The sequence below is a fragment of the Giraffa tippelskirchi genome, chromosome 12 (assembly GCF_054371585.1).
Source record: "Giraffa tippelskirchi isolate mGirTip1 chromosome 12, T2T-mGirTip1v1.2.pri, whole genome shotgun sequence".
NCBI lineage: Eukaryota > Metazoa > Chordata > Mammalia > Artiodactyla > Giraffidae > Giraffa > Giraffa tippelskirchi.
The window spans coordinates 126,315,511-126,341,705 of NC_137286.1; the positions used below are offsets into that span (position 1 = coordinate 126,315,511).

Below are 26,195 nucleotides of genomic sequence, written 5' to 3' on the forward strand. Positions count from 1 at the left end.
CCTTTAGGATGGACTGGTTGGATCTCCTTGCAGTCCAAGGGACTCTCAAGAGTCTTCTTCAACACCATAGTTCAAAATTATCAATTCTTTGGCGCTTAGCTTTCTTTATAGTCCAGCTCTCACATCCATACATGCTCACTGGAAAAACCATAGCCTTGACTAGACGGACATTTGTTGGCAAAGTAATGTCTTTGCTTTTTAATATGCTGTCTAGGTTGGTCATAACTTTCCTTACAAAGAGTAAGCGTCTTTTAATTTCATGGCTGCAATCACCATCTGCAGTGATTTTGGAGCCCAGAAAAATAAAGTCAGCCACTGTTTCCACTGTTTCCCCATCTATTTGCCATGAAGTGATGGGACCAGATGCCATGATCTTAGTTTTCTGAATGTTGAGCTTTAAGCCAACTTTTTCACTCTCCTCTTTCACTTTCATCAAGAGGCTCTCTAGTTCTTCTTCACTTTCTGCCATAAGGGTGGTGTCATCTGCATATCTGAGGTTAATGATATTTCTCCCAGCAATCTTGATTCCAGCTTGTGCTTCCTCCAGCCCAGGGAAATAATGTCAGACAAAAAGCAAACTCAGAGAATTTTATTATTCAAGTTCAAAATGGGTCGTAAAGCAGAGGAGACAAATTCACAACATCAGCAACACATTTGGCCCAAGAACTGTTAACAAACATACAGTGTAGTAGTGGTTCAAGAAGTATTGTAAATGAGATGAGAGCCTTGAAGATGAGGAGTGCAGTGGCTGGCCATTGGAAGTTGACTATGATCTGTTAAGAGGATCATCTTCAATGATCCTCTTACAGCTACAGTAGAAGTTTCTAAAGTACTCAACATCAACCATTCTACAATCATTCACATTTGAAGCAAATTGGAAAGTTGAAAAAGCTTGATAGGTGGGTGCCTCATGAGCTCATTGCAAATCAAAAAAAAAAAATCATATCATCAATTTGACATGTTGTCTTCCCTTATTCTATGCAACAACAATGAACTATTTCTTGACTGGATTGTGATATGTGACAAAAAGTGGATTTTACATGACAACTGGAGATGACCAGCTCAGTGGTTGTACTGAGAAGCTCCAAATTCTTCCCAAAGCCAAACTTGCACCCAAAAAACATCATGGTCACTGTTTGGTGGTCTGCTGCTGCTCTGATCCACTACTGCTTTCTGAATCCCAGTGAAACCATTATAGAAGTATGCTCAGCAAATCAATGAAATTATCTGTAAACTGCAAGTCCTACAGCCAGCACTGATCAATAGAAAGGCACTGATCCAATTCTTCTCCATGACAACACCCAACCACATGTTGCACAACCAATGATTCAAAAGTTGAACAAATTGGGCTATGAAATTTGGCCTCATCTGCCCTATTCTCTTGACCTCTTGTCAATGGACTACCATTTCTTCAAGCATCTTGACAACTTTTTGCAGGGATAATGCTTCCATAGACAGGAGGAGGAAGAAAATGCTTTTGAAGAGTTTGTTGAATCCTGAAGCATGGATTTTTATGTTACAGGAATAAACAAACTTATTTCTCCTTGGCAAAAATGTGTTGATTGTAACGATTCCTATTTGATTAATGAAGATGTGTTTGAGCCTAGTTATGACGATTTAAAATTCACGGTCCCAAACCGCAATTACATTTGCACCAATCTAAGGTAAGTAAATAAAATATAAAACACTTTATTTTAAGGAAGATTGATGTAAGTAGTTCCAAAACAAATGATTATTTTAATTGTTTTTATTTTTTTAAACAACCTAGCTAACATCATTAAAAGTAGTCTGTGTGCTAAGGTGATACTTTTAAAAAAGTATTTATGTGTCCTTATTTTGGGAATATTAAAACCTTTAAAAAACTTCAAGCAAGAATAAGGATCAGACATAAAGGCAAAGGTGCAGAGGGCTGCTCATATTTATAGCAATACTGACATATGATCGATGTTATACCCCACAAACATGATGACATAAATTATTTGGAGGTAATGACATAAGCATAATAAATCATGCTATAAATTACCATTTTCCACATTGCATTTGAAACATTGTTACTGTGGAGGAAAATTCATGATGTATCTTATCTCATGAATGATATCTAATGAATAAAGGAATGATTTAAAATGCTTAATCTTTAGAGTCTCTAAAATCAACACTTAATTTACTCATAAAAAGTTAAATCTTGTACCATCAACTAAAAACTTCAGCAAGTTCCTTAAGTGTTTACTCAGTTAAAATGAATGAATCTCTAATTCCCCATCTGAGAATATGGTATGCTATGCTATGATTTTTTTGGATAATCCCACACACACTTAACAAATAAATCTAATTTAAGGGGGATTAACTCACTTAAATTTTTGGAACACCCACCTCAACAAGAAATTACTCTATAGCCAAAAAAGTACTGGAAAACATCACAGGCTGTCTTTCCTGCCTTCTTTGGACTTTACTACAAAGAAGGTTGTCTCAGTAGTATCTTAAAAGCTACCAACCTAGAACTTCCCCAAAATGCTTCTTTTAATTAAATCTTCTATCTTTCTATAGTGTGATTATCTAAGCAGTTGAACTTGACCTATTTCTACTATTAAATTTATTAACATCTTTGTGACATTTATTATTGTTCTTTGCTTATCTCTAGGGAAATTTCTAAAATTCTGGTAGGCAGAGAGTCAATAAATTCCAAGATTTTTTTACACAAGGTGATTTATAATAAAGGGGGGAGTTTTTAGTCCTTTGCAATAACAAAATAGAATACTGCTGCCACTTCTGGAAATGAAGAAGCCAAACAACTACTAGGGTTTCTGTAACATAGAGAAAAGAAAGGAATAGTAGAAGGATCACATTAAACCAAGGTGACATATAGCCTCTTACATATGGGGCCCAGAAGACCTGTTTCTATAGGATAAAGGGAAAGACTTTATGGACCCAGAGTAGTATCAATATTTAAACTCAGGTACAGAGAGGAACATTTCTAATTGGCAAAAACTAAGAAAAAATATCAATTTTTTTACCCTAGTTAAAGAAATATCAATGCAATAAACTAACATATATCGGTATAGTCTACAATTCTAAGATGTTTGTGTGTTGAACACTTAGTTGAGTCTGACTCTTTGTGACCCCATGGTCTGTAGCACACCAGGCTCCTCTGTCCATGGGATTCTCCAGACAAGAATACCAGAGTGGGTTGCCATTTTCTTCTCCAAGGAAATAATTCTAAGATTTATGGCATTAATAGCGTTGAAAGATACTAACATGGATAGTTGAGATTTGATGAGAAAATGTTTTAGATAAAAGAAAAGCTGGCTTCAACAAAGCACATCTTTGAGGTTTTATTTTTGTTTTTTTTTAATCTAAGGAAAACCTTTAACCGATAATCTCTCATGTCACTTCACAGGAACATAGATAATGTCAGCCATCATAATCAAAGGCCTCCGCATTTACTCTGTACCACTTTGCTGCTAAGTTACTAAAAGAAATAGGTCTATGAGAAAGGAAAGTTGCATTTGTTAACATAAATAGTTATTTGAGATTTATGCAAATGGAAGGACACTGGGGTTATTTTCTTTAAGTATTCTGAAAGAAATTGCTTATTAAAAAGTTTAAATAGAAAGTTAAAGACATTTTCCTTCTTCTCCTTTCTCATTGTTTTTATTTTCTTCTTCTGGGAGTAGGATCCCAGAGTCCATTGAAGGAAACTCAGAGAAAACACTCAGACAGCACTGTTTCTCAGATTCACACATACCAACAATATCATTTTCTTATTAGATTACAAAGTAAATACTAGGTAACATATATAGTATTTGGGGAAAATATTCTATGGCTTGAAATACAAAAAACAGAACCACAAAATTTGAAACTGACATAGCATAATAAACAAAATTAATGATTATAGAATAAATACTGCTTCAATCCAATTCAGTTAGGAAATATAAAGGGAATAGGTTAGCATTTTGTTAATTTAATTGGTAATTTTAATCATAGGATAGGATAATTAACTTGGTGAATTTTAATCATATACTTTAATTTTTATTTTTTCATTTACTTTATTTTAATTTTTAGTAATTAACCATAATAGCAATGGATAAATTGTATAATTTAGATTTTTCTTCCTCCTAAAATGATAGAAATTTATGACACAAAGATCTTATGGCCAAGATCATAATATCTTCCCCAATGGGGCTATCATATAAAATAAAGCACACTCAGTTAAATTTGAAATTCAGATAAACAACAGTGACATTTTTTAGTACAAGAGTGTCCTAAATATCACATGGAATACTTAAATAGAAAACCTGTTTGACATTCATTTCAAAATTAAATTTAACTGTGCACCCTGTGTTTTCATTTACTATGCCCTGGCACCCTTATCCTATAAATTCGATGGCCTTATTTTATATTTCAAATGCATGTTTTTCTATTTATAGCAAGCTGAAATAAATAAAACGGTTCAGAACTTATAAATATGCCTTCATAGCTGAATATTTCACTACCCCTTTAACCGATAATCTCTCATGTCACTTCACAGGAACATAGATAATGTTCATAATAACATTTAGATGCCAAGTTAGAAATAAGAGAAGAAGGAAACAGAGATTTTATCCTTAACATGCAAAAGGGGGTGAAATTGTGCCAGAGATGTACTGGGAAGAGTGGAAGCATAAAAAATACAGTGAAGCATCATCAGATAAAGACATAAATGATGTGGTATTGCTTTGTACATAGACTCTATGACATCTTTTCTGCAATCTTAACCAACATAAAAAAAAAATATTTCCTACACTCAGCCATTTTCTCTTAAAAGAATCACAAATTCTTTATAGTGAAATCACATTAGTCCCAAGTCCTAAAGCAGGAAAATGAAAATGCCATCAATGTGGCTATTAAGTATAGGATTTTCCCCTCAGTGGAATTCAGTTTGTTTTTTTGTTTGTTTGTTTGTTTGTTCGTTGTGAATGAACAAATAGGCCTTTGTGAACTGAAGTGGCATAGTCAGAGACTACGGCTAAACCTTTTTTTGTGTTTGCAGTATGTCCATTGTGAAGACTGGAAGCTACAATTTGTTTGCATGTGTTTTTCATTTTGATTTTTATCCCCTCTTTTCAGGTTACTTCACCACTAACAAGAACAATAATGCCAGAGGAAAAGATAGCTTGAATGAGACTGTATGATTGCTTTTCCAACTAAAATGAGTATAAAATGAAAACACTTTAAATGAAGTGTCTCAAATAAACATTTAATTTAGGATAAGACAGCAACCGCATACATACCACCATATCAAATATTGAAAGAGCATTTATTGAAGAGCTGAAAGACTCATTTGTGGGAAAATAAATGTAGCTCTAAAAGTGAGCTGCTGAGAGTAAATATGTAAAACCACACTTAAGCAGCATGCAATTAACGTGAATATACTAAAAAAAAAAAATGAAGACCATGATGAGATTTGGGGGAATTACATATTTGAACAAGAAACTGTTTCCTTTTGCATCAAGCATGAATCTAGCTGTGCACTGGATGCTGTTTAACAAGCTGTAGATTTCAAATAAACTAGAAGGTTTTCCATTCATAAATTAGGAAAAGTGGATGCACTGTTTTCTCAGACCCCTCTGTCTTTCTTTAAATGTCTTTTCCTTATCTCCTCTACAGGTTTAAATATCAGTGTTTTCAACCCTCGTGACTTTACCCTTCTTAATTCTCTTTTCTCAATAATTTCAGCTTTTTATTCTTTCTTCCCCCTAAGTCCTCATGTTTTCTGGCATTAATATTTGCTCTGTTCCTTGCTCTGTTCTTTATAACAGTCTCATCTCGCTCTATCCCTTTATTTATTTCTAGCCACATAATTTACCTTTACATATATCTAGGCATTATAAATACTTATGTAGTTACTAAAACTATAACCCTTACAGGGAGATAGAAAATTACATGTTTTTAATACATACAGAATTGGTATTGTTATTAGAGTACTTTGTAAACCATAAAGTACTTAATAAAATTATAATAGTTGCTTTTATTACAAGTATTATTGGAAATGTTGAGCTCATATCACACATGACTAGAATAATCATCTAATGGTTGTACTATATAATGAACTATATTACAAAACCATATATAATGTATAACTGTATGTAAAATTATTTTAATCATACAAGCATAGGTCAATCAAATTGAAATACATTTCAGTTCAAAATAGAGTAAATAGCAAATGCACTGATAAATGATTAGAATGTCAGAATGTTAGGCAAATTCTTCTTCTCTTAATATTACCACTTTTATCAAACAGAGAGGTAGGGATTATCAATGAATATACTTTTAGAATAAAAGTAGATGCTGTCTTGATTGCTTTTACAGCCAAAGATATTAACAAAATAGAATTTCCAAATGGTCTGCAACCACCATCAAATGTTTTCCTGGCCAATATCAGTTATATTATTTTCTGCTAATTCAGCATTCAAAAAATCAATTAAATTTAAAAAAATGGAATTAAAAATGATACAGCAGTTTTAGTTTTCTGATCCAATGTTAAAAAAAAAAGAACTTCAGTTACTTTATGCCTAGTTTAATCCTCAGTCAGGATATGGTTTATTTCATTCTTGCATTCTCATACACTAATTTTGAATATTTTGCACCTGTATATGATCACAGTTTTTAAATCTTTTACATTGTCTTTAGACTTATGGTCTATTTTTCTAAGGGTTTTCAGAGGAATGCAAATTTCTCATTCAAATATTTTTTTATTCCTAATGATAAAATACAAATAAAACTCTAATTATAAAGCCTAGATGAAATGACTTATTCTGTCACTTAACTCACTGATTTTGTTTTCATTTTTCCTGAACTTTAATCAGATCTATATCAAAAAATAAAAGGGTAAACAAGTCTGATGGCCTGAAAGATATAATGGCAATGGCAAGAATAATCCAAATACCATATTACACTTTAAATTGCACCTCATTTCAAACCATTATGTGATCTTTCAGCTCTATTTACATAATTTTTACATGATAAATTTTGTTATTGAATTGGAACAAATTTCCTTTAAATTCATTAAAAAAAAATCTCCTGATTTATATAAAACTCCTGTTAGTGGACAGAACATCATTTTCCCCATTACAAATGTTTGGAAGCTGTGTTAGAGTTCCTTATATATTTCCTTGTCTTCCATTTGGACTTGTTTTAACATGCACGCACACTTGCTGAGTTGTGTCCAACTCTCCATGACCCCATGGACTGTAGCCTGCTGGCTCCTCTGTCCATGGGATTTTCCTGGCAAGAGTAGTGGAGTGGGTTACCACTTCTTCCTCCAGGATATCTCCCCAACCCAGGGACTGCACCCACATCTTCTGCTTTGCAGGCAGATGCTTTACCACTGAGGTACTGAAGAAGATCCTTTTTTTTCCTTAAAATTGAAGCAGTCATATATTAAAATGTGCTTGTTTTAACAGCACATTTAAATATATAACCACATTAATTTAAACAAAGTATTTTCTTTGAAAGGTATTTTTACACATTCGAGATGTGCTCCCTGACTACATTATTAACAGATCAATGTTATCTTCAACAAATAATGTTTAGTTGCCATTAAGGGGAAAATCCATACTCTATAATAGGAATATTATGTCACTGACTTCTAAAGTTGAAGTAAATCTATGTCAGAGATACTTATAGTCATTAGTTTTTTGATTTGAAGATATTAGTATGGAGAGATGACAAATCAAAGATATACTTCAGATCAGTCCTTAGTTTATTCAGATCTTTCATCTTTATCTAATAGCATCAATAATCATATTTTGGAAGGATTGTGATTATTCTTGCCTGAATGTTTGTGACCAGCCAAAATTCATATGTTGAAATTCTAACTCCCAAAGATGATGGCATTAGGAAGCAAGGTCTTTGGGGGGTGATTAGGTCATGAGGATGGAGCTCTCATAAATAAGATTAGTCTTCTTAAATGGTACAAAAGAACCTATTTACAAAACTGAAGTTGAGTCACAGATGTAGAAAACAAACTTATGGTTATCAGGAAGAAAGGAGACTGGGATTGGGAGATCACAATTGACATACACACATTACTATGTACATAGAATAGATAACTCATAATATCCTATACTGTATAGCACAGGAAACTCTATTTAGTACTCTACAGTGACCTATATGGGAACAGAATCTAAAAAAGAGTGGATATATGTGCATGTATAACCGACTCATTTTGCTGTACCGCAGAAACTAACATAATACTGTAAATCAACTATACTCCAAGAAAAATTTATTAAAAATGTATCAGAAAAACACCAATACAGTATACTAATGCATATATATGGAATTCGAAAGATGGTAACGATAACCCTATATGCGAGACAGAATAAGAGACACAGATGCATAGAACAGTCTTACGGACTCTGAGAAGGTGAGGGTGGGACGTTCTGAGAGAATAGCATTGAAACATGTATATTATCATATGTGAAACAGAACACCATTCCAGGTTCGATGCATGAGACAAATGCTCAGGGCTGGGGCAATGGGATGACCCAGAGGGATGGGATGGGAAGGGAGGTGGGAGGGGGGTTCAGGATGCGGAACACATGTAAACCCATGGCTGATTCATGTCAATGTATGGCAAAAACCACTACAATATTGTAAAGTAATTAGCTCCCAACTAAAATAAATAAATTTATTTAAAAAAAAATGTATCAGTCTTCTAATAAAAGAGAACCCAGAGATCGTTCCCCACTTCTACCCTGTGAGGCGCAGTGAGAAGACACTGGTTATGACCTAGTAAGAGGCCTCTTACCAGAATGCGACCATGCTGGCACCTTGATTTTGGACTTCAAGCCTCCAGAACTTTGAGAAATAAATATCTGGGTTTATAAGCTACTCAGTCTGGTATATTGTCACAGCAGCCAAATGGACAAACAGTGATCTAGTCACAGTCTTCATTTTGAAAATGCTTGCTCTGAAATAGAAAATTTGAACATGCTCACTTCTCAGAGAGTGTATATATACTCCATTGCTTTGTCCTTCCTTGCTCTTTCTACACTTCCTAATACAGATACAAAAGATAAAATATCTGACCTCATCACTGATATAAAGTGAAAAATAGTACTTTACAACATAAAATGGCAGATATGCTTCTAGCCTTGGGTCTTATTTTTCCAACCAGTATCATCTATGCTAGGATCTTTGGCCAAGTGGGAGACCTGCCCTCTACGTACGCATTCTCCCTGCTCCACTCCTGTGATCAGGAGTGTCTCTATCAGTCTCTATCTAAGCCTTTCGATACTTCCTGTGGAGTTGGTACTCTCAGTAGCACTTTCATTACCCATGACACTGACAGGAGATCTGATCGAAATCAAGCTTCTCTGCTTGAAGGCAGGTAAGAAAACAGCTCAGACAAAGTCTTGGAACATAATAATCTATAAATTGAAGCAGAAGAATTTAATAGCCACATTCTAAGTTCTGTCCTCAGAGCTGTCTTGTTAAAACATATTCCTAAGCCTGTCTTTCCCTTTTGGATCAAGTTTACAGAAATAAACAACTGGGACCCAAGGCATCTGCATGGCAGGACAAAGCTTTTATCTTTCTCACAGCAAAGAGTTTCCAGACCCCAGCCAGGCTGGCACAGCTCTCTAGACTAGAGAAGAGACTTTCCTTATTCACTTACTCACAGAAATCATGCTTTGATGTTTTATATGTGACTTTTCATACAAAAAACCCCCACAAAATCACCCCTGCATTTTTATACCTGAAATAAGCAGTGAATTTTATTTTAGGGTACAAGTATTATACTTCATTTGTCACAGATAATAACTAGAAACAAGATCTAAAACCTCATATGCTCGTAAATATGGGCCAACAGAATTAGCCTGCACCACTTTAGGGTGGTGTATTATACCTTCCATGAAAACCAAGTATGAGAACTAGAGGTTGAGCTTCCAAAAGCGTCTAGAAGCTAAAATCTGTATTTCTCAGTGACCACATAGCTCTTAGGTTGTTAATGTTTAACCTGGAAAGTATACAGACATTCCTTTGGATGTAATGGCAAATTTCACCTAAGTCAACCTCAAAATATAAGCATAGAAATGGATTACAAACCATGAGCATATAAGTAGATTAGACCCTAGTGAGTAGACTCTTACGGTTGCTGTAGTGCCATCCTCAAACACAATTTTGACCAAAAGTGAGACTCTATCCAGGACTAACATTCTCCAGGTATGTCTTCAGAGGGACTCTTGAGCCCAAACAACCAATGGGCCTTGATAGCTCTCATTTTAAGGTACTTTGCCAACAAAACTGTATAATTGTAAGGGATTCAATTTAGGTCATACATGAATGGTCTAGTGGTTTCCCTACTTTATTCAAATTAAGTCTGAATTTGGCAATAAGGAGTTCACAGTCTGAGCCACAGTCAACTTCTGGTCTTGTTTTTGGTGACTGTATAGAACTTCTCCATCTTTGCCTGCAAAGAATATAATCAATCTGATTTGGTATCAACTATCTGGTGATGTCCATGTGTAGAGTCTTATCTTGTGTTATCGGAAGATGGTGTTTGCTATGACCAGTGCGTTCCTTGGGAAAACTGTAATACCCTCTGCCCTGCTTCATTCTGTACTCCAAGGCCATATTTACCTGTTACGCCAGGTATTTCTTGACTTTCTACTTTTGCATACCAGGCGCCTATAAGAAAATGACATCTTTTTTGGGTGTTAGTTCTAGAAGGTCTTGTAGGTCTTCAAAGAACCATTCAACTTCAGCTTCTTCAGCATTACTGGTCAGGGCATAGACTTAAATTACTGTGACAAATAGATTCAAGGGATTAGATCTGATAGACAGCATGCCTGAAGAACTATGGACTGAGGTTCATGACATTGTATAGGAGACAGGGATGAAGACAACCCCCAAGGAAAAGAAATGCAAAAAGGTCAAATGGTTGTCTGAGGAGGGCTTCCAAATAGCTGTGAATAGAAAAGAAGCAAAAGACAAAGGAAAAAAGGAAAGATATATCCATTTGAATCCAAAGTTCCAAGAATAGCAAGGAGAGATGAGAAAGCCTTCCTCAGTGATCAATGAAAAGAAATAGAGAGAAACAATAGAATAGGAATGGCTAGAGATCTCTTCAAGAAATTTAGGGATACCAAGGGAACACGTCATGCAAAGAAGGGCACAATAAAGGACAGAAATGGTATGGACCTAATAAAAGCAGAAGACATTAAGAAGAGGTGGTGAGAATACACAGAAGAACTGTACAAAAAAGATCTTCATGACCCAGATAATCACAATAGTGTGATCACTCACCTAGAGCCAGACATCCTGGAATGCGAAGTCAAGTGGGCCTTAGGAAGCATCACTATGAACAAAGCTAGTGGAGGTGATGGAATTCCAGTTGAGCTATTTCAAATCCTAAAAGATAATACTGTGAAAGTGCGGCACTCAATATGTCAGCAAATTTGGAAAACTCAGCAGTGGCCACAGGACTGGAAAAGGTCAGTTTTCATTCCAATCTCAAAGAAAGACAATGCAAAGAATGCTCAAACTACCACACAATTGCACTCATCTCACACACTAGTAAAGTAATGCTCAAAATTCTCCAAGCCAGGCTTCAACAGTACATGAACCGTGAACTTCCAGATGTTCTAGCTGGTTTTAGAAAAGGCAGAGGAACCAGAGATCAAATAGCCAACATCCGCTGGATCATCGAAAAAGCAAGAGAGTTTCAGAAAAACATCTATTTCACTTTATTGACTATGCCAAAACCTTTGACCGTGTGGACCACAACAAACTCTGGAAAATTCTTAAAGAGATAGGAATACCAGATCTCCTGACCTGCCTCTTGAGAAATCTGTATGCAGGTCAGGAAGCAACGGTTAGAACTGGTCATGGAACAACAGACTGGTTCTAAATAGGGAAAGGAGTACGTCAAGGCTGTATAAGGTCACCTTGCTTATTTAACTTATATGCAGAGTACATCATGAGAAATGCTGGCCTGGATGAAGCACAAGCTGGAATCAAGACTGCCGGGAGAAATATCAATAACCTCAGATATGCAGGTGACTCCATCCTTATGGCAGAAAGTGAAGAAGAACTAGAGAGCCTCTTGATGAAAGTGAAAGAGGAGAGTGAAAAAGTTGGCTTAAAGCTCAGCATTCAGAAAACAAGATCATGGCATCTGGTCCCATCACTTAATGGCAAATAGACGGGGAAACAGTGGAAACAGTGACAAGGTTTATTTTGGGGGGCTCCAAAATCATTGCAGATGGTTACTGCAGCCATGAAATTAAAAGATGCTTCCCTCTTAGAAGAAAAGTTATGACCAACCTAGACAGCATATTAAAAAGCAGAGACATTACTTTGCCAACAAAGATTCATCTAGTCAAGGCTATGGTTTTTCCAAGAGTCATGTATGGATGTGAGAGTTGGACTATAAAGAAAGCTGATTGCTGAGAAATTGATGCCTTTGAACTGTGGTGTTGGAGAAGATGGTTGAGAGTCCCTTGGACTGCAAGGAGATCAAACCAGTAAATCCTAAAGAAAATCAGTCCTGAATATTCTTTGGAAGGACTGATGCTTAAGCTGAAACTCCAATACTCTGGCCACCTGATGTGAAGAACTGACTCATTTTAAAAGATCCTGATTCGGGGAAAAATTGAAGGTGAGAGAAGAAGGGGATGACAGAGTAGGAGATGGTTGGATGGCATCACCAACTCAATGGACATGAGTTTGAGTAAACTTCAGAAGTTAATGAACAGGGAGGCCTGGCATGCTGCAGTTCATGGGGTTGCAAAGAGCTGGACACAGTTGAGCGACTGAATTAAACTGAACTGCCAACAGAACTCATCATGTTCCTGTCTACAGATGACTGAATGCATTTCAAAACTAAGCTGTCAGTTCATTTTAGGAAGTATAGAGCTGAATATATAAACTACCTACAAGATGAATAACCAGGCATTTGACCTACTTTAAAGTTACATTTCCACTAGAGCACCAATGGAGTCTAACACGTGAGACTCCATGGTGAGCTAGTCTATGTTGGATTTACCCCAGCTTACTTCATGGAAACATTTTTATTTTCCAGAATATTTGGCTTTATAACTAGGTTTGTGACCTGCTGAAAGTTCTATTGCTTTTTGTATCAGGAGATAGTGATCATAATATAATAAACTTAAGCTAACTGTGTACTTGAGTGCTAAATTACCTGCACACAAACCATCAGTAATTCTTTTTGAATACTACCTTCAAAATATATTCAGGATCCCAATATTTACTACAACCTCTAGTGCTACCAGCCTCATCAGAAACACAGTTGCTTCTTGCCTATATTACTCTAATAGCCACTCAGCAGGTTTCTGGTTCCACTTTTGCCATCCTTCCTCTTCAGTTCTCAACACAGCAACAGCATTAATTCTTGTAAATCTTAAGCCAGATTTCAAATGCTCCAATGATTCTCATTTTCACTCACAGTTTAAGCCAAGAAGTTTACAACTAATTGCCTATGCAATTTTATGCAAGTTGGGTTTGGACTCATTTCCACTTCTTTCAAACTTTATTTTTTCTGCTTTAGCCACACTGTCTTCTTGCTGTTTTAAATATTTTCTCCTTCAACAAGTTGACCTCACAGTTCCCTTGCCTGGAATTTTCTTTTCTCAGATATTTGTATGATTAATTACCTAATATCCTTCGAATTTTCCCCAAATACTACTTTTTCTATGAGACATGCTGATCCTCCGTTGTTATCCCTATTAAATTTCTCTATTCTTTCTATAGAAGACTTCTATTTCTAACACGTTGTATAATTCCCTTTTTATTTTGATTGTTTATTATTTATTGTCAATATTCACCTACTATTATGTAAGCTACAACCAGGCAGAAATATTCACCTTTTCTCTGATTAATTTTAAGAACTTGAAACAGTGTTTCATATGTATTAGGCTTTTAATTAATTATTTGCTAAAATAATGAATAAATGTATGACATCAGGTTCTACATTATTTACAGACATAAGAATAAATGCCACAAGAAACTTTTTGATTTATAACTTCAATAATAGAGAAATTTCTCTCCAATGTGTGTGGCTTCATCTGTGTGTGAGATGTACACTGCTACGTCTGAATTGTGTAGTGCTCCGTCCCCCACTGCCATGCATATGTTGAAACCCTAACCCCCAACGTTATTGCATTTGGAGATACAGCTTTTAGGAGGTAATTAAAATTAAATGAGGGACAAGAGTGGGCCCTAATCTGATAGGACTGGTGACCATAAAAGGAGAGGAAGATAAAATGATCCCTCTCCACCATGTGAGAACACAGAAGGAAGACAGCCATCTGCAAGCTGTGATGAGAGCTCTCACTAGAAACCGGACTCCGTTAGACCTTGATCTTAAATTTTCCAGCCTTCAGGACTGGGAGAAAATGATTTTCTATTTTTTAAACCATGAAATCTGTGTTATTTTGCTATGGCAATCTGAGTCATCTACACATATATGCATATTATTTGTTTGTGTGTGTGTTTGCCAATGTTGAGATACTGTCATCATCTTAATTCGGTAGCATTTTTGGTCTAGTATTTAAATGTTTCCTAAGAGCATTGCTTGAGGACTTCTGTTTGAGGTAGTGGACTGTATCAAATTTAGTCTATCTTAAATTAATATTACATCATCATTTTAATTAGACTGTTCTGAATCTGAAAACATCCATTATACTACTCAATAGAAACTCATAAACTCTCCAAAGAAACTCATACAAATGAAAATAACACATTAGGGAGAATAGAATGGTTGCCTTGAGGAAAGAAGAGATGGAAGATATGATACTAAAAGGGAACAGATACATAAAATAAGAAAGGCATCTGCACATACCAATAACAGTAATATGCCGTGAAAACTTGCTTTGAATATATCAATCTTCTTCACCCGAGTTTAAACAATATATTTACAGTCAGCATGTTATTAAATTTAAAGGACATGAATCAATTTAAGAAAATTTTAAAAAGACTTATGGGTGTTACCATAAGCAGTCATCTTTAGCAATACTGTGAGAATGGCTTAATTCATATGGCTTAATTCATATGCATTTCTTCACTTAAGGTACCAATACTATGTATTTGTCCCTCCTTACCTATTGAGACTGAATGTCATAGAAATATCCATTCATTGACTCTTCTTGGGACTCACTCACACCTGCTACTTTAATTCTGGTAAGTAACTGTGGAATCAAAAATAGAGGAAGGAAGACATAAAAGAGAAAATTCATGTTATTACTATTTTTCATTGCATGCCTCACCCACCCTCCCCTCCTACTCCAGCCTCAACATTGAAAGCATATGCAAAAGTGAAAAGAAGAGAGAGTTCTGTTTTTTATTTCTCTTTTCTTAATGCTTTACACTCATCTTGTTCTCTGTTGTGATCCTATCAAGCTTTTCCGAGCACCAATTTTTAAAGAGGGCAGAATGTAGAAAAACTGTGAAACGTAAGAGCAAAGAGCAGAGCAGAGTAGGTTTTCTCCAGTCCTGCTCATCAGTCAACTCAAATCATATTCTCCTTGATCCCTATATTAGCTTAAGCAATGTAGCACTTGCAATAAATGACTCAAAAATCTCACTGGCTTAATTCAATAAAAGTTTATTTCTCACCCATACAAAGTTTATTTCAAATGTTTTTCACTGGGGAACTTGTGGCTTTACTCCAAAGAGTGACTCAGGAATTCACACTCCTTCCAACTTGTGATATCACCCTCTTTGACATGTGAACCCCAGTGACACAAAGGAAAGTGAGAGACTGCAACGGAGGTGTGCAGTGACCCACATCATAACTGAACTGGTCTCACTCAGATGTAAAAACACACTGTCTATTGACGTGCAGGTCCACACGTCTTAGGTGTCCCACAAATCATCTATTTCTGCACACACCTCATCAGTGATTAGGATTTTGCCTTATTTCAAGTGCCTATTTGTCCACTGTGTTCCCAGTGTCTTTCATCAACTAAAATTTATGCATAAGCTAATAGCTCCATGTAAAGCAGTCCGTGATCTTGAATGTTTGAATTGCATTGAAGAGATATATTGGTAGGGTTCTATGTTAGGCTCTGGACACACTTCTTCAAAGAATTATTGGTGAGTAAAATGGTTTGTTTTATGTTTTTATGAGGACAATAAAATACATCAGGGACATTATGGACCAAATAGGATTTTGTGGAATGGAATTAGAACTAAATCACCTCATGTAACAATTATTATGGTATTGTTGAAAATTTATATTTAATATTAAATAAAGTATATAAATTGATGCCCACACATAATAATATTTTGGAGGAGGATCTAAATGGAAATATGTAGGGACATGATGATTTTTTATTACAGAAGCAGAGTGATGTCTGTGAGAGCACAGAACTGCCGCATGTACATGTATTCTTTCATAGGGTAATTTTTAAAGATAACTTTGTTTATTAATTTCCTTTGGGAAGACAGCATTAGATTTTTTTCCCCTACAGATAAGAGACTATTTTATCTTGATGATCTCAGGTGATAGCACAGTGTTTAGCTTATCTGTGGAGTCCAAACACTTGCTAATTTGAATGTAAAGCTTGGAAAGGATTTTATTTGAGTTCCCATGTGGCACTGGGGGTAAAGAACATATATGCCAATGCCAGAGATTTTAGAGACCTGGGTTCGATCCCTGGGTCAGGAAGATCCCCTGAAGGAGGGCATGGCAACCCATTCCAGTATTCTTGCCTGGCAAATCCCATGGAAAGAGGAGAATGGTGGGCTACAGTCCATGAGGTCACAAAGAGTCAGACAGGACTGAAGCAACTTAGCACACACATATGCAAAGAACAACTAAGAGCTACTGAAGAAAGTTCATTGATTTTCACAGGTATAATAGAGGAAGACGTTCTGAATCCATTTCTCTGTTAACACAAACAAACAACACATGAAACTAACTCTGCAACCAGTAAAACAACAACAAAGATTATTTTAAAGACGTTCTCTAAGGAAGTAAAGATAAATTTGATGGAGTCATTTATTTAAGGGGCAAAGAGTCTGATATGACTGAGCAACTGAACAACAACAACAAATCTATGAACTCTATTGCTTCTCTGGTAGCTCAGATGGTAAAGAATCTCCCTGCGATGCAGAAGACACTGTATACTCGGGTTCGATTCCTCGGTTGGGAAGATTCCAAGGAAGAGGAAATGGCAACCCACTCTAGTACTCTGCCAGGAGAATCCCATGGACAGAGGAGCCTGGCAGGCTACAGTCCATGGGGTCACAAAAAGTCAGACACGACTGAGTGACTAAGCACAAGCACATACTGTTTTTCATTTTATAAAATATATTATGGCTCTGGTTATTTTATGCTTTTTTAATGTTTTCTGATTATTCAATGATAACTGTATTCTATGTTTGCTCTTTCTATAGAGTATGTTGAATTTCACGGTATCCATATTTTGAAAGAATTCTCTGCATTCATTGTTATTCTAGACTTGCTTCTATTATATTGCTAATTTTTTAGAGTTTGTTCAGTGCCAGGCATTGTAGGCTGAAAGGAAAATGCACATGATTCCCTGGCCTCCAGAATGTGGGAATCCGTGACAGGAGAAGAAGAAGAACAACAAAATTCACTCTGATAAGGGCTTGATTATATATACAATAGTAGAGTGCACGTTATATTCAATATGAGAAAGGTAGTTAATGCTTGAAAGTGGGAGAGGAAGATGTTGTAAATGGGAAAAACACTTGAAAAGACACTTCATCACAATGTAGCTAACTGTGTTATGTGGTACTTTTTATCATTGGTTTATTTTTATGTTTAGACAACTGAATTAATTAGGGGGTCAAAAGTAGGACTTATTCATTTACAAAATCCTAGTGCAACAGTGTCTGATTTTGACTCATATTAGCTGATCTAAAGGATTATGTTTCTGTTGAACTGGCAAAAAGAAATTACCTGATCTATTATGATGTACCCCATGATCTTCTAATGGAAGTTTTCAGGGCTATTGTGCATCGTGGTGATAAAAAAATTATAGAGATGTCATATTTTCTTTTTGAATTTATAGTTGTTGAAGACTTAATTATGAATGTAGTTTAATGCTTTTATAATCTTATTTAAACTTATAACCTATGCATAGAGGTAGATACTATTGCTACCTAACTTTCATAGATAAAACACAGAACCTTAAAGAAATTAAATGACTGACTTAAGGTAATGCATATCAAATTGGGGCATAAAAAAGATATCAGGCACTATATTCTGATCTTTTAACTACAAGGCTTCTACCCTTTACTTTTTTCCCTTTCTAAAATCATTTTTCATAGTGGTAGTGTTTTTTTAAGGTTTTACTGTACCAGACTTAATTGTTCTCTCAATTTGTTCTGATATTTACTTCTATGCTAGTAAGCATTGCACATCTAATGACTCAAACTTATTATATGACCTCAAAAGTTTGTTCAATTGTTGCACAAACTAAAATACATCTTAATAGGTGTTTTTACAAATATTATCCTTTGTATTATGCCCAAGATATGTATATATTCATTAATAGTGTATCTATTAAGGAAATGGTAGAAAGCTAGTTGTGACAGGAGTAATAATGTAAAGTAGTTTCAGAAAAAAATTAAAGGTATCACTCACTATGATATTTATGTTATAATGGGACCCATGATATTAAATGATGCTTCCTCCTTGGAACAAAAGCTATGAGCAATGTAGACAGCATATTAAGAAGCAGAGACATTACTTTGCCAACAAAGGTCCATCTAGTCAAAGCTATGGTTTTTCCAGTAGCCATGTATGGACGTGAAAGTTGGACCATAAGGAAAGCTAAGCACTGAAGAAATGATGCTATTAAACTGTGGTGTTGGAGAAGACTCTTGAGAGTCCCTTGGATTGCAAGGAGATCCAACCAGTCCATCTGAAAGGAAATCAGTTCTTCATATTCATTGGAAGTACTGATGCTGAAGCTGAAACTCCAATACTTTGGCCGCCTGATATGAAGAACTGACTCCTTAGAAAAGACCCTATTGCTGGGAAAGACTGAAGGCAGGAGGAGAAGAGGATGACAGAAAATGAGATGGTTGGATGGCATCACCGGCTCGATGGACATGAGTTTGAACAAGCTCTGGGTGTTGGTGATGGACAGGGAGCCCTGGCGTGCTGCAGTCCATGGGGTTGCAAAGAGTCAGACACAACTGAGTGACTGAACTGAATGAGTATGAATACAGTAAGGAATGTGAAAGAGATTAAGAGCGAGAATTACAGAACTACTAAGACTGGATGGACAAAAATATGGATTTATCTAAAGCTACATTCCTATCTATATACATACTTTTCACGAAAGTTTGGGGGGATTTTCTTAAATCTTCTCTCCAATAGACTAGCTTTTCCTTTCTTTACATTCTTACATGGGAAAAAATTCTCAACATTTTTGTATTTTAGAGTTTATACCATTTACAGAGCTTAATTTACTTTCTGGTAATCCCATTTCAAATTCTCAAATTTAATAGCCTCCTGATTAGATCATACATAATTTCCAAGAACTTTCAGTCATCCAGTCATTATGGAATAAAGGTCATGCAATGCAAATATTGCTGCTTAGGAAGGAGCAATAGGAAACAGTTTAGGAAATCTATGTGAGTGGATCCTATTGTGGTTTAGTCATTATTGTGCAACCACATGGACTGTAGCTTGTCAGGCTCTTTTGCCCATAGGCTATGCCAGGCAAAAATACTGGAATGGGGTTACCATTTCCTTCCCAACTAAAGGATTGAACCCAAGTCTCCTGTGGCTCCTGCATAGGCAGGTGGGTTCTTTACCACTGAGCCATTAGGGAAGCATTTCTCAGAAAAATAGAACCTACTCATAAGATAGGTTTTCATGATACTACATCCCTTGATTTCTGGGTGCATACATCTTTTTTATCTAAATATGCATCTCCACTGATAAAAGATTTTCTCAAGATATAATTATCTTCAGTAAAATCTCAAGAACACCTCCACTTTAACAAGACATCTCAAAATCTAACCAATCTATTGCATTCACAAGCTATGACATGAAGCCACTCTTCTCTAGGTCCATGACACCTAGGTGACTTCCATATTTCTATTAGTGTTCTCTCATTTTTATACAAGTATTACATTTTTATTCTACAGAATATGGGTACTTCTAATACTCCTAACATAATCATTATCATTATTAAAGTGTAAGTTCCATTTAGAATCAAAAATGTGCAAAGAAATAAATTTCATATTGTAAACTGGCCAATGGTCTAACATATGTAATATGTCCCGTTTTAGATGGAAAACAGTGTGCATGATAACATCAAGTATCAAGACCATCTATCAAACTTCCTTGGATGTCATTCTGGCTGCCATAATATATTTCCCTGGCCCAGAGGATTTTAAGACCACCTATGAGAAAATAATTGGGGGTGAATTCTGTGTGTGTGTGTGCATGTGTGTGTAGGGTGTATAGAGTCTGATATGATTGTTGTATTTTCCTTTGAATCTGTGAATCAGGTGTCTGAATGCTTTGATTTTTTTTTGGTTTGACAGTGATTTATTTTCATTACCTTTTTTGTTTGTTCAGTTGTTTTCCCCCATTCTGGGCTAACTAAAATTGTGTTTAACTACAGGGCCAGGTTTATTTAGAGGGAGGGGGCAAATTGCTAAAAACCAATAAAATTTCAAGTACATATAAAGACTACCATTAATGCCCTCAGATCTGAAGATGCTAGAGAACAGAATCTGACTGGCTTAACTCTGGTCAGATGTCCATTATTTTTCTTTTCTATCAGCTATTGTCAGGAAGGCAGGTTAGGCATCAACCTTGTGGTTGCTAAGGACCTACCCTGTGAAAAAGTTAGATACTTATCATTGAAGTATGGATGGGAAGAAATTCAATATGCAAATTCACTCAAAATTCCAATACTCTATCCACTAAGACAGTATAACTATTGATTAAATGTGCAAGTAAAAGAGGCCACCCTGTGAATTTCCAATGAAGAATTTAGCAGAAAAACTACAGCTCATTTGATGTTACCATTTACCACTTTTCCTTAAAAATAAGAATAATTACTGGAAAGTTATTGAGCAGTCTTAGATATTACTGATAGTCTAATAGGAATTTTCAATATTCTTTGTGGAATTGAAGTACAAACGGAAGAACCAAACTGGTGGAGATGCTAACACTAGGACTGAATTAGAAAGAAATCATGGCTGTTTTGGAGTATCACAGGAGAAAAGGCATGGTAGAAGATTCCGAAAAAACTATCAAAAATAACAATGTGATGTATCCTGTGTCCTTAGGACTTTTAAAGTTCAATCCTTGCAGTAAGCAAAACAATTTATCTTCTTTCTTACTATTTTATCTATCATCTTTTCTCCTCTATATTTTTTCTCTTGTCAAAAAGAAGTACTTTTCTTTATTGACGATATAGAGTTTAAACTACCTGGACCCAAAGTGTCCATTGTGGAAAGCTTTATACCTGACAGCTATATTTTAGCCAATGAAAGAACAATAAAATACTGGCTTTACTCCTCCTCTGTTCCTGCTTTCAAGGCAGTGCACACTACGGTCTGAGCAGTAACCAGCACACTTGCTATCAGTTTGTACCTTACTTTGTGCCAATTCTTTCACTATCCTTTGTCTGTCTTTCCATTTATATATTGGGAAAACAATGTTAATTATATGTAATCTCCTACGTAATAAATTATAGTGGAATGATATAATGGAATTGTGTAGGACTAGTAAAAACAATGAGAGCGTTCTAGAGACACTAACAAGAAAAAAATTCAGGATATAATGTCCATTGGGGAAAAATTGTGTTGTAATACTTGTATACATACATTTATAGTAAACTTTGCATATTAATATGCAAAAGCATAGATCATATTTAAACACTATGTCTCTGGGTGATAAGATGTCATGACACTTTCATAGATCTGTGGTATATGTGATCCTGTGTATTTATATGTAAATGAAGGTTTATAGTGTAGTGATTTTACTATGAGTAGGTTATGCTTTTTGAATCCATAAAGTCATTTTTAAAAACCTAGTTGGCTATAGCTTTTGTAACAGTTGTTCAGTCTTTTCTACACAATACATTGATAACAATACAGAGTGATGTTCTTATGTAAGGGCAAGGAAAAAATATAAATAAATGTAGATTTTTTTACTTATTTGAAATTGTTATTATATTTTTATGCTCAAAGTTTAATATTATAGAGTTTGAATGGAATTCTTAAAAACATAGCTACATAATTAATTTACCACCATATGCTGAATTGCAACATAAAATGTTTTAAAGATATGAAAAAATAAAACTGTGTGAAATAATCATAAAAAATATCTCTATGTGAATTGTGCTCCACTAATATTTTGATTCACCTTTCCAGAATAATAAACACTTTAGGCTGTCTATTTAGCTATTTCTCATTTTCCTTATTGACAACTCTATAACTTCACCCATTACCTTGCGACTTGGGAATATAGACTGTGTCATTTGGAATAACGCTGGTGATTTATCTAGTCTGGCATTTTCTGTTCTAAAAATAAATCTTGAAGATCATTCTCTGCTCTGTGCTTAAGAAGACAACATGGTTTAGAATTTACAAAAAAGGGTAGAGATTAATCTTAGGCAAGAGTATGCCAATTGCATGTGACATTTATTTGCTCCAGCCAGATGGCAGTGGGATGGAATTTGGGTCTCTCTTTTTCCTTTATGTATTATTATTCACAAGCGAATTCAATGTTCAAATGATAAAACCAACAGCAAACCTGAGCAATTTCATTGTGTAATCAGCCATATCTTTCGTTGAAAAGAAGGAAAGTTTCTAGTCAATATATTATTAGTAAATTGTATTTTGTTTAACAGTTTTAATGGCATTAATAAGCAGAATAACGCTCACTAGCAAACATTCCATGAGCTGTTATATAAAATTAATGTTGTTAGCTAAGGAACTTTGAATCTGCTGGTCATTTCTGTTCCCTTCTGCCCTATCCAGAAGAAAAAATAACCTTTGTTTTCTAAATGTTTAGAAGTATTCCAATAATGATAGAACTAATACTAAAGGCTGTTTGACTCGGTAGCAATATCACTGAGAATGGAGAAACACAGATATAGTAAAGAAGGTGGCATCTTTATAAATTAATTTGGCCCAGAATATATTAAAACAAGTGTGAGATAAGTTGTCAGCACAACTTTCCTGAGAAATATATATTTTTGCTGTAATTATTTAGACAACTCAAAAGATTAGTTGTTGCAAAAATGTACTCAGGAAAACAAAAATGAAAAACATTTCAAATTCTTTTAAAAAATGGACACTTAATAAAAATATAACACTTCACAATAATGATAAATATCTGTGGAGCTGTTAATATTGAAAGCAATATATTAAATTTTTCAATCTTCAGTGACTTCATGAAATAAATGCTGGATTTTCTTCCCATTGTAAAGTAAAGAAGAGTTTAAAAAGTTTCTTCAGAGATGCATAAGTAGTTAGCTGAAGAGTCAGGTTTGAATCAAACATTCTTGGTCTAGGGCCTGTACTCTCACGAGTTTTCTTATCTATTTTTTCAATGAAGACTGAGTGTTCTTTTAAAGGAAAATAACATTTCCAGAGGTGAAGGCATCGTCATTAATCCGTTGGACTTTTGAGGGAATAAGAGGACACGTGAGGGCTAAATGGATTCTTGGATGCTAATGAAAAAGCATTTTGTTGTTTATACTAAATCAAGTTCTGAGGATGCTGACAGGCAGCATTGAGTCTATTGTGATATCTGGAAGGAGGGAGCCACTTCAAGACAAGTACATTCTAGAAAATTAGAAAGATATGTTGAGGAAAGAGAAATAGAGATAAATGAAGGTGAACATGTTCTAATTTACTGTATTAGGAGGTTCTCGGACAAATTAGAGATTCTTCTACTGGTGATTCTCTGCCTATAGATAGCTCAGCATTTTATACTGGATATTTGGAAGAGGTCTTATTCCTTTGAGGAAGTCAGTCAAATGTTGGTATATTATGGAAAAAAGAAATTCCATTCAAACTCCTTTCAAGTAGCAGTTAAGGCTTTGAATAATGTGCTCTTTTGACTTGACTGAATACATTTTGCCAACATAGGCTGCGGCCAGGTCAAAGACACTAAGCAACAGAGAAACTGGATGTATACCTGTACTGGTCTTCCCAGGCGGCGCTAGTGGTAACGAACCCTCCCACCAATGCAGGAGATGCAAGAGAGGCGGGATGGATCCCTGGGTTGAGAATATCCCCTGGAGAAGGGCATGGCAACCCACTCCAGTATTCTTGCCTGGAGAATCCCATGGAGACAGCCTGGTGGGCTATAGTCCATAGGGCTGCATAGAGTGCTGGGCTGAAGCGATTTAGCATCCTTGCCTATACTAAACTCATAACTTCTCATGTTATGGGAAGTATACTTTCCCCTCCCTCATTCTTCACCCTACATAAAATGTGCTCCTAATCCTTCTAGTTGTTTCCCTTAATTTCACTTTTCCGACAGCATCAGCCTCCTAGATTGAGCAACTGTGTGTGTGCTCAGTTGCTTAGTCGTGTCTGACTCTTTGCAACTCCCTGGACTACAGCTAACAAGGCTCCTCTGTCCACAGGATTTCCCAGACAAGAATTCTGGAGCGTGTTGCCATTTCCAACTCCAGGGAATCTTCCCTACAAGAGATCGAACCCAGGTCTCTTGCATCTTCTGCACCCTAGGTGGATTCTTTACCCCTGAGGCCAACTAGGAAGTCCAAGAGCAAAATGAATATGTCTCAATTCTAAAAATAGCTTCCTCCATGCTTTGGTACTCATTCCTATTGGGGAAGATTGAGGAAACTATTGATAAGAAAACCTCTTCAGTTTCATTAGTTGTTACATTATGTCAGCCTTTCCCACATAATTTGTTTGTATACCTTTGAAGGGGCTTCCCAGGTGACTCAGTTATAAGGAATCTGCCTGCCAAGCAGGAGGTGTGGGTTCAGTCTCTGGGTCAGGAAAATTGTCTGGAGAAGAAATGGCAACATACTGCAGTATTCTTGGCTGGAGAATTCCATGGACAGAGGAACCTGGCCGGCTATAGTCCATGGAGTGGCAAAGAGTCAGACACTATTTAGAGACTAACAACAACAACAATCCCTTGGAAATCCTAAAAGCTCCTAGGTTAATGACAGACTATACCAATGTCTTACATAACCTCTGGATTAGATGCTTAAAGGTAGTGACAAAAACAGGGAATATAGTAGGATAAACACTAAAGGGTGTCTTTAATTTTAAATGTATCAAGATTGAGCTGCTTATGAGACATCTGTGTAGAGGGTGTCTCATAAGTATTTAGAGAAATGCAGTTAGAGCCTAGAAGAGAAAGAATGGCAAGAAAAATATAAATCAGAAGCATCAGCCTAAAGATTCTGTCTCAAGCTAGAGGATTTACATGATTATCCAAAGCTCACATTTGTATTTCTTTTTTTTCTTTTTTTTTGAGTCCAGTAAATAGCACTCATTGTCTCTATTCAAGTTACAGATAAATTGAGAAACAGACAGCAGATGCAGCAATAGACCAAGAACAAGAGAGATCATCTTTATGACTTATAAAGCTAGATTGGAAGATGCACGCTTGATTTAAGTATTAGTGGACTTGAGATCTCCCTAATTATACCAAAGTCTACTCAGGATATCCCATTCAAGTAGAAAGCAGGGTCTGCAAATTATACCTCTAATTTTTTTCTGCTGATTTAGTTTGACTAAGAAGAAAGGAATGGACTGAAATTTCTGTGTCTAGGTATGTGCCGAAATTAATGGTAGTTAACTCCTTTACATTAATATTAGCTGAGAAAATGAATGGAATAATGAACAAAGGAGGAAAACAGAAACTTGTGATAGACTGTATAGATTTTAGAACCAGAAATCTCTCTAATGGATCAGAGGTGTGACCTCTGATTAATTTAATTAATTAAATCTACCCCAAAATTCACACATTACTCAAGATTGAGTTTCTCAAATTATCTGCAAAATGTCCAATATGGCCTATTATAAGTTCTTCAATGAAATCAAATGCCATTATGAGAAGTACTGAACTAAAAAAAAAAAAAATGACATTTACATAGTCATGCTATATATTAAGAAATTCCCTGGAGTAAAAGTAAATATCCAAAATCAAAACTGTCTTGCAGGTTAAAGCTCAAAAATACTAAATGACAAGTATT

The 26,195-nt window shown here is 35.5% G+C and overlaps 1 long non-coding RNA gene across 1 annotated transcript in view; it reads right to left on the reverse strand.

The window, feature by feature from the left end:
• LOC145529436 (uncharacterized) overlaps positions 1 to 26,195 on the reverse strand; it is a 294,204-nt gene that overhangs the window by 229,923 nt on the left and 38,086 nt on the right. The window contains exons 3-4 of the long non-coding RNA XR_014071225.1: positions 15,102 to 15,188; positions 8,786 to 8,947 (exon numbers count right to left, since the gene is read on the reverse strand). This is a non-coding gene — a long non-coding RNA (uncharacterized LOC145529436). The remainder of the gene's footprint in view (positions 1 to 8,785; positions 8,948 to 15,101; positions 15,189 to 26,195) is intronic.